Source organism: Pristis pectinata, chromosome 4 (genome assembly GCF_009764475.1).
Source record: "Pristis pectinata isolate sPriPec2 chromosome 4, sPriPec2.1.pri, whole genome shotgun sequence".
In the NCBI taxonomy this organism is placed as follows: domain Eukaryota; kingdom Metazoa; phylum Chordata; class Chondrichthyes; order Rhinopristiformes; family Pristidae; genus Pristis; species Pristis pectinata.
Window position 1 is genome coordinate 38,532,785 of NC_067408.1, and position 8,356 is coordinate 38,541,140.

Below are 8,356 nucleotides of genomic sequence, written 5' to 3' on the forward strand. Positions count from 1 at the left end.
CTTGTAGCAGTAGAAAAAGCTCCAGGAAGAAGAAAGTAAGCTTAATAAAATCCTATGCAAACAAGAGGATCTCTTAAATAATTCTATCTACTATGTATGTGCAAAACTCCCCTGTATGAAGTGCAGCACATGGAAAGCAATGCCATTTATGAAGGGACATATGCATCATATTTAACTTCTAACTATGAATTAACACAATACTGGAGTTATAAGTAAAAGAGACATTCATTTTATTGTATTTCTGCTTTGCACAGTACTATAAATATGAAACAGGGCATTGCAGCTATAATTAATTTTAATTTTTTGATGTAGTAAAGCTTTCGAGCATTACCAAATGAAGTAAATGAGATTAATAGAATGATTAGTATGCTGTAGTTAAGTGCTGATGAACTGTGATTGCACAAAACTTCCAGTGACAATACAGTTCCAGTAATCCTTTACTAATGAGGAATGATGGTGCTTTTATCTGCTTAATGGAGATCTCACTCTGGTGATAACATTATTGCAAATCACAGGATAGCTGGTGGTTGTTTGTCACAAGCATTTGCAAAAAAAAATTCCAAAACTGTCACACCTACTTTGTAGCCTGAATGCTATCTGCCATTCATAATTCTTTTCAATTTAAAGAAGTGGAGTGATGAATATTTTAAACGACTTCATTGAAAATGAAATTTTCTTTTCTCTACTGTCCTTGAGATGGCCTTGTGTATTATAATTTGTATTTCTGGCATGTGCTTGGTATATTTTGGGCTGGACCACAGTGGTCTTACCAAAAGCATCCAAAGGGTAACCTTAACTTGAAAAGAGATTTTAATGCCATAATCTTTGTGGTTAAAATTTACACTATTGGTTAAAAATTGTTCATCGCTTTTCAACACAATAGAATTTTGACTACCTGCTGTAACTGTTAAAAGTTTTGCTCTAAAGGATGCCCAGAAATTCATGACATTGAGTAAATATGAGGATAAGTGTCAACAGAAGATGGGTAGATAAGAATGTGGATAGCGCTAAACATGTCATATAGTAGAATTAGTGTGTTTTATTACACCTCCAACAATCAATTTATTGACTTTGTCCCATTGACATGCTGACTTGATGATGTAGCACATTTAGCATGACTAACCGGGATTGAATTTTGAGGCAATGCCTTCAAGCTAATGTTACTGGATTGACAATGGAGATGGAGATCAACGTAAAGCAGAAAAAGAAAGCATGTGAAAAACGTCAGTTGATTATACAAGGGAGAGTCAGGCTAAATATGAGAAGCACAGAGGAGAAGCCAGATAACAAATAAAGTGTGCAAACATCAGTACAGAGGATCAAGATTAGAGGAAATCCAAAGGTAGGCATATCTAGGCATGTTAATAATAAAGGGATGGAGCTGATTAATGATCAAATAAAGATATTGGTGGAAGCACAGGAATGGCTGTAGTATTGAATGAATACTTTGTGATGGACTTTCCCAAGGAAAAGGACTTTGCTAACGCAATGGTAGACAAGAATTTTATTTGGATATAAGTGGTGTCACAGTACCAGAAAAGTGCAAAAATTCAAAGCTTTTGTAAGATAAGATATCTTTATTAGTCACATGTACATCGAAACACACAGTAAAATGCATCTTTTGTGTAGTGTTCTGGGGGGGAGCCCCCAAGTGTCACCATGCTTCCAGCGCCAACATAGCATGCCTGCCGCTTCCTAACCCGTACGTCTTTGGAATGTGGGAGGAAACTGGAGCACCCGGAGGAAACCCACACAGACACAGGGAGAATGTACAAACTCCTTACAGACAGCGACGGGAATTGAACCCGGGTCGCTGACACTATAAAGCATTATGCTAACCACTACACTACCATACCTGCCTATCCTTGCTCCAAAAGTGAGGTGGGGGGGATAACTACAGCAAATAATTCTAATTTAAGTGGTGGGAAGCTTTTAGAAATTACAATCCAGGCGAAAACTAATTGCCACTTTGATAAGTCTGCACTATTAAAGACCATAATTTGTTATGGGCAGAGCATGTTTGAATAACTTGCTGAATGTGATGAAGAGAGTGGATGAGGCTAGTGTAGTTTGCTTATAGGGAATTTTCATGAAATTACAAGATCATTAACTTCATGTGTACAGTGCCTTTAATGCACCAAAGATGCCTCACAAAGGGACTTGAAGGTAAATTTAAAACAAAACATTGACAAAATTGACATCACTTAAAGTGATATTAGAGCAAGTGATAAAGAGGTGAGTCTTATGGATTAAGAAAAAAAGATAGAGAGACAAAGGGAAGGAATTCCAGAGATTAGGGCAAAGGTAGACCAGTTAAATATGGGAGTACTCAACAGACCAGAATTGGAGAAATACAGATATCCCAGAAGCCTGTTGGAGTGGGGAAGATTGGAGAGATTATAGAGACATGGAGAGGTAAGGCCAAAGAAGGATTTGAAAACGATGAGAATTTTAAAAATATTGGCGTTGGGTAACTGGGAGCCAGTGCAGCAGGGGGGTAATGTTGGAAGGAGACTCTGCAAGTTAGGATATGGGCCATATAATTTTGAATTTTCAAGTTTATGGAAAGTAAAACAAAGAAAGTAAGCCAGAGATGGGTCTGAATAGTTGAGGTAATGAAGGCATGGATGAAGTGTTTAGCATTAGGTGTGCTGGATAGAACACCACATACGAGGTGTGTGAACAAAATTGAACCACATGTGGTAAAAAGACAGACGCAGTATGGATGCACATTGGGTATAGCATAGAAAACAGAGCTGGTGTATGACTGCTTTATGGACTGGAGGGAAATATACAGTGGAGCTTCCCAGGCTATACTACTCAAACTACTACTACTTTTAATATACTTTGATGGTCTGGATTTGGAGGTACGAGGACAGTTTTAAAATCTGTAGATAATTCAAAACTTGGCAATGTGGTAGAGATTGAGGAAGATACTAATAACCTTCAATAAGTGGGCTGTTGAAGCACATTAATGGCAAATGAAATTCAATGAAAAGAAGTGTAAGGTGATTCATTTTTGACGGAATAATGAAAGACAAATTGTATATAAGCTGTGTTGTACAATGTTAAAGACTGTGCAAGAAGATATAGACTTGGGATTGTTTGTGCACATATTTTTGAAGGTGGCTGAACAGGCTAGCAGTGCAATTAATAAAGCATGTTGGAACATACGGGTGTATCGAATACAAACACCAGGAAATTAGGCTAGCCCTTCATAAAACACAGTTCATCCCCAGAAGAAGTATAGTCTAGTTCCTAATGCCATACTTTAGGATGGCATGAAGACTTTGAAGTGAGAACAAAAAAGATTTGCTGGAAAGGTTCTGGGTGCAAAGGATTACAGACAGATGGGTGGACTAGTGACACTGAGATTGGAGCAGAGAATGCAAAGAAATTTAGAGGTATTTAAAATCTTAGCAAGTTTAAATAGACCTCAAAGAGAAACTACTTCCAGTGACAGAGGAGTTGATAATCAGAGGGCAGAAATTTGAGTGACTGGCAAAATAACCATGAGTGAAAAGGAAAAGCTTCTTAATACAATGAGTTGCTGGGATTTGGAAGGCATTGACTGATTGGGTGCTGATTACAGATTCAATAGTGGACTTGAAAAGGACTTGGATCAATAGTTGAAGGCAAAAAATTCACAGGGATATGGAGCAAGGACAGGAGAGTGGAAATAACTGGATGGCAGTCAAAAGAGGCCATTTAAGCTTGATTGACCAAATGACCACCTCCTGTGCTCTATGGTTTTTTGTGAGCTGCAGCAGAAGAATTCTATTTTTGAGTTTAGAAAGTCTTAATTTGAAATCAAAGAGATATGAAAGCCCTGAAGCCTGTAATAAAATCAGTACCTTTAACTCAGCAATATATCATGTAGCATTTCTGAGAAGAAGATTTGCAGATGTTGCTGCAGTCTCTTTGTTGGTGATGGAAATTAGTATTTGTCATGGGTTGAAGTGACTTAATGGGTGCTTAGTCCTGGAGTTGGTAATTAAGCAGGCTTATTTTTCCAATCCAGGTATTAATTACTGTCCGTTATCTCCAGTGATTTTAATGCCTTATTGAAACAGTCAATTTTTTAACAGAGTGACATAATGAAATATTACTAAAATGATATATTTATGTGTGGCTATTTTTAATCTGATTAACTATCCTCCATTTGAACACATGCAGTCAGCCTTAAATGAGTGAGCTATCACTAATCAGCTCTCACTCACAAGTTTGGTCACTCCCACATTCCTATTCATCCCTAAAATCTTTGGCCTCAGTTTTTACTTATGCTTGGGAAGTAATTGGGATAAGATACTTGGATGGGAAATACAAAATTCTGTTTTGTTTTTAGAGAGTCCTGCTTCTTGAGCGTGGGTGAGGTGGGAAGGAGCTTGTTTGGCTTGGAGGAAACCCTCCTATTCATGGTCCTCAAACAGAGCAGTAAAGGCACAGATCACCTCAGAGCCCCAGCATTTCTTGACCTTACATTTGCTTAGATTTTGAAGGTTTAGGAATCCTTGCCTTCACAGGCTGAAAATAAAGAAAAATTGCTGTTAAGAGAGGAAATCAGACTTTTTAAAAGCTTTGATAAACTGATCTGCCTCCAGAGAGAGAATTAGGTGCCAATCCCACTTCCTGTGCTTCAATTAAAACTGGAAGGGAATGTCTTGGAGCTGGGTTATGGGCAGGTTTGAACATTTTAGCATTTTTATCTACCCACCAATCCTTGGGAGTTAAAATCCAATAGTCCCACCCCCTCATCACCAAGACATTAACGTAACAACTTTGACAACAAGGTTGTCACCCATGTCTAAGAAAGGCTGCAAGGTCAAGCCAGGGAACATCAGGCTGGTGAAAAGTTACTGGAAGAGATTCTGAGGAATAGTATTTATATTCATTTGGAAAGGCAAGGACTGATCAGGAATAGTCAGCATGGCTTTGTTTGTAGGAGATCATGTCTCACAAATTTGATTGAGTTTTTTTGAGGAGGTGACCAAGCGAACTGACGAGGTCAGGATGGTGGACATTATCTACAGGGACTTTAGCAAGGCCTTTTACTAGATCCCAAATGGTAGGCTGGTCCAGAATATTAGAATACATGGGCTCCACAGTGAGAGAGCAAATTGGATACAAAATTGGTGGTAGAAGGCAGGGATTGGTAATGGAGAGCTTGTTTTTCAGATTGAAGACCTGTAACCAGTGATGTGCCACAGGGATCGGTACCGGGTCCTTTATTGTTTATCAAACATATTAATGATTTGGAAGAGAATGTAGGTGGCACAATTAGTAATTTTGCAGATGGCACCAAAATTGGTGGTATAGTGGAAAATGAGGAAGGTTGTCTAAGGTTACAACAGGATCTAGATCAAGTGGGGAAGTGGGCAAGGATTGACTGATGGAATTTAACTCAGACAAGTGTGAAGTGATGCATTTTGGGAAGTTGAATGGCAGGGCCCTGGGTCATGTTATTGAACAACGAGACCTTGGGGTACAAGTGGGTGGTTCACTGAAAGTGGTGACACAAGTAGACAGTGTGGTGAAGAAGGCATATAGTATGCTTGCATTCATTGGCTGAGGCTTAGAGTATAGGAGTTGGGATTTAAATACCTATTGGAGGAACTCAGCAGATTGAGCAGTATCTGTGGAGGCAAAGGGATAGTCGAAGTTTTGGGTCGAGACCCTGCATCAGGACTGAGAGTTGGAGCAGGACTGAGTTGAGATGTCATCTTACACATTTGTATAAGACATTGGTGAAGCCACACTTGGAGTACTGCGTGTAGCTTTGGTGCCACACTATAGGAAGGATGTGGTTAGGCTCGAGAGAGTGCGAAAATGATTCACAGGAATGTTGCCTGGAATGGAGGTCTTGAGTTATAAGGAGTGATTAGACAGGCTGGGGACACAAGAACCTTCCCCCTCTCACCTGGATTCACCTATCACTCGCCAGCTCGTACTCATCCCCCTCCTCCACCCCCCACCCTTTTATTCTGGCTTCTGTCTTTCTTTCCAGTCCTGATGAAGCGTCTTGGCCCGAAATGTCGATTGTTCATTTCCTTCCATAGATACTGCCTGACCTGCTGAGTTCCTCCAGCAATTTTTGTGTATTACATGAGATAGGCTGGGATTGTTTCCCCTGGAGTTAAGGAGGCTGAGGGATGACCTAAGGGGTTTATAAAATTATGATGGGCATAGATAGGGTTGATAGTCACAGACTTTTTTTCAAAGGTAAGGAAGTCTAAAACTAAAGAGCAAAGGCTTAAGGTGATAAGGGAAATATTTAAATGGGATCTGAGGGGCAGGGTTTTCACACAGATGATGATGGGTATATGGAACAAGCTACCAGAGGAGGTGGTAGAGGCAGGTACAATTACAACAGTTATAAGACATTTAAACGGGTACCTGGGTATGAGCCATATGCAGGCAAATGAGATTAGTGTAGATAGGAATCTTGGTCAGCATTGATGAGTTGGGCTGAAGGGCCTATTTCCGTGCTGTAAAACCCTATGAATCTATGAATAAAGTGAGAATCATGTAACAAGATATGGAATATACTTCCAAACTTTATTTATAGTTACTTATTTATTAGGGATGTTCATGTTAATTCAGCATACTCTATAAGACGGTAATATGCTTCATTGCAACATTGGGATACGTGGAAATCTGAGAAAGAGAAAGGACAGCAATACAGGTTATATCTCTTGGGACTCCCAGAAGCTAATTAATTGTAAATGCAAGACATTCTTGCACTGGAAACACAATTATGTGTAAAGATATGAAAATAGTTCTATAAGCAGGTGAAGGCTGAGTCTAACACTAAGTCCGTGATCTAGAACAGATGGTGGGTGGAAAGAGTGCAGGGGATCCAGCAACTGGCCAGTAATCGTAACATGCACACATTTCTCAGCGCTGTCAAGCTACCTGCATCTTAACACTCAAGGATCTCTCTCTGAGTTCAAGAACAGAGGTGATTTTATCAAGTACAGAGGGTCGGTCAGTGCCTCTTGAAGAACTTCAAAAATATCCTCATTGCTGAGTCTCCAGCATGATATCCACCTCAGCCATGGCACTAACCCAGCCCAGCAAGAGACTGAAAAGATCATCCAACAACAGTTAAACAACAAGGCCTCTGGGGTGGACAAACTCCCTGCCAAAGTACTAAAAATAAGTATAAAAGTACTTCTGATGTGAATTCTTGAACTCATTTCCCTTGTATGGAAGAAGGAGAGCATGCCAATAAACCTCAGTGGCTCCATAATGGTGCCCATTTTCAAGACAGGAGTCTAGTCTGATTATGGTAATTGCAGAGGAGTCTCTCTGCTGTCTACCACAGGTAAAGTCACCACAAGGCCCCTCTTCAACATTTCGTCACAGTGGCCGAAGAGCTCCTCCCAGAATTGGAGTGTAGATTCCATCCATCAGAAGGTATAATGGTCGAAAGTACAATGGTCATGGTCTTCGCCACATGATGAATCCAAGAAAAATATATAGCAGCACCAACCAATATATATGGCCTTTTTTGACCTCTCAAAAACCACCTACCAAGTAGACATATGGAGAATACTCCTTAAATGTGATTGCCATTAGTAATTCATGGCCTGGCACATGATAGTGTGTAAGCTGTTATTCTAACCAGAGAGTCCACCACAAATCCAGTTCTTGTGCAGATTGTGGTCAGTCAAGACTGTCATTGTTCCACCTTCTTTTCAACTTACCTTGATGCAATACTGCACCTTGCCTCCAAAAAGCTTTCAGCTGGAATGCAATTAGTCTTAAGGAAACTGTTCAACAGTCATTACTCCTACTCTTGAACCGAGATCGCTCCAACCTCAATCATCAAGTTACAGTGTGCAGACAAACTTGCATATGTGCACATTTGGAGACCGAGCTCCAAATTGACTCCATCATTGAAATGTTCAAAATTTTTAATGGATCTCACATTAAAAATCTAGAAGACAAAGACTGCCAGCAACCTGTTCTTGCCATTTAATAATGTGCCCCATCAATCAAGAGTCACCGCAAATCCTTGGACAATGTGGGTGACTTTCCACTATCTTGGGAGCCACCTTTGAGATGTGATTCACAACCACCTCCAGTGCACCAACAAACTCTTTGGCTGATTGAGGAAAAGAGTGTTGAAGACCAATGCCTCAAACCCATCACCTAGTTCATAGCCCACTGAGCCATGGCGATATGTGCCCTCCCTTACCTTTTGGAGTCACAGAAAAGCTACAGTACACGTATACTATGAGCACTGCCTCTGTAAAGTCCTACAAACTTGACTGGCAGGATAGATAAATCAATGTCAGTGTCCTCTCCCAGGCTAACAGCCCCAGTTTTGAGTCTCTGATCACTTTCAACCAAT

The 8,356-nt window shown here is 40.1% G+C and overlaps 1 long non-coding RNA gene across 2 annotated transcripts in view; it reads right to left on the reverse strand.

The window, feature by feature from the left end:
* Positions 1-1,570: 1,570 nt before the first annotated feature.
* LOC127569761 (uncharacterized) overlaps positions 1,571-8,356 on the reverse strand; it is a 135,636-nt gene continuing 128,850 nt past the window's right edge. For both annotated transcript variants that reach the window (XR_007956240.1, XR_007956239.1), the window contains 2 exons: positions 6,394-6,503; positions 1,571-4,524 (listed from right to left, as the gene is read on the reverse strand). This is a non-coding gene — a long non-coding RNA (uncharacterized LOC127569761). The remainder of the gene's footprint in view (positions 4,525-6,393; positions 6,504-8,356) is intronic.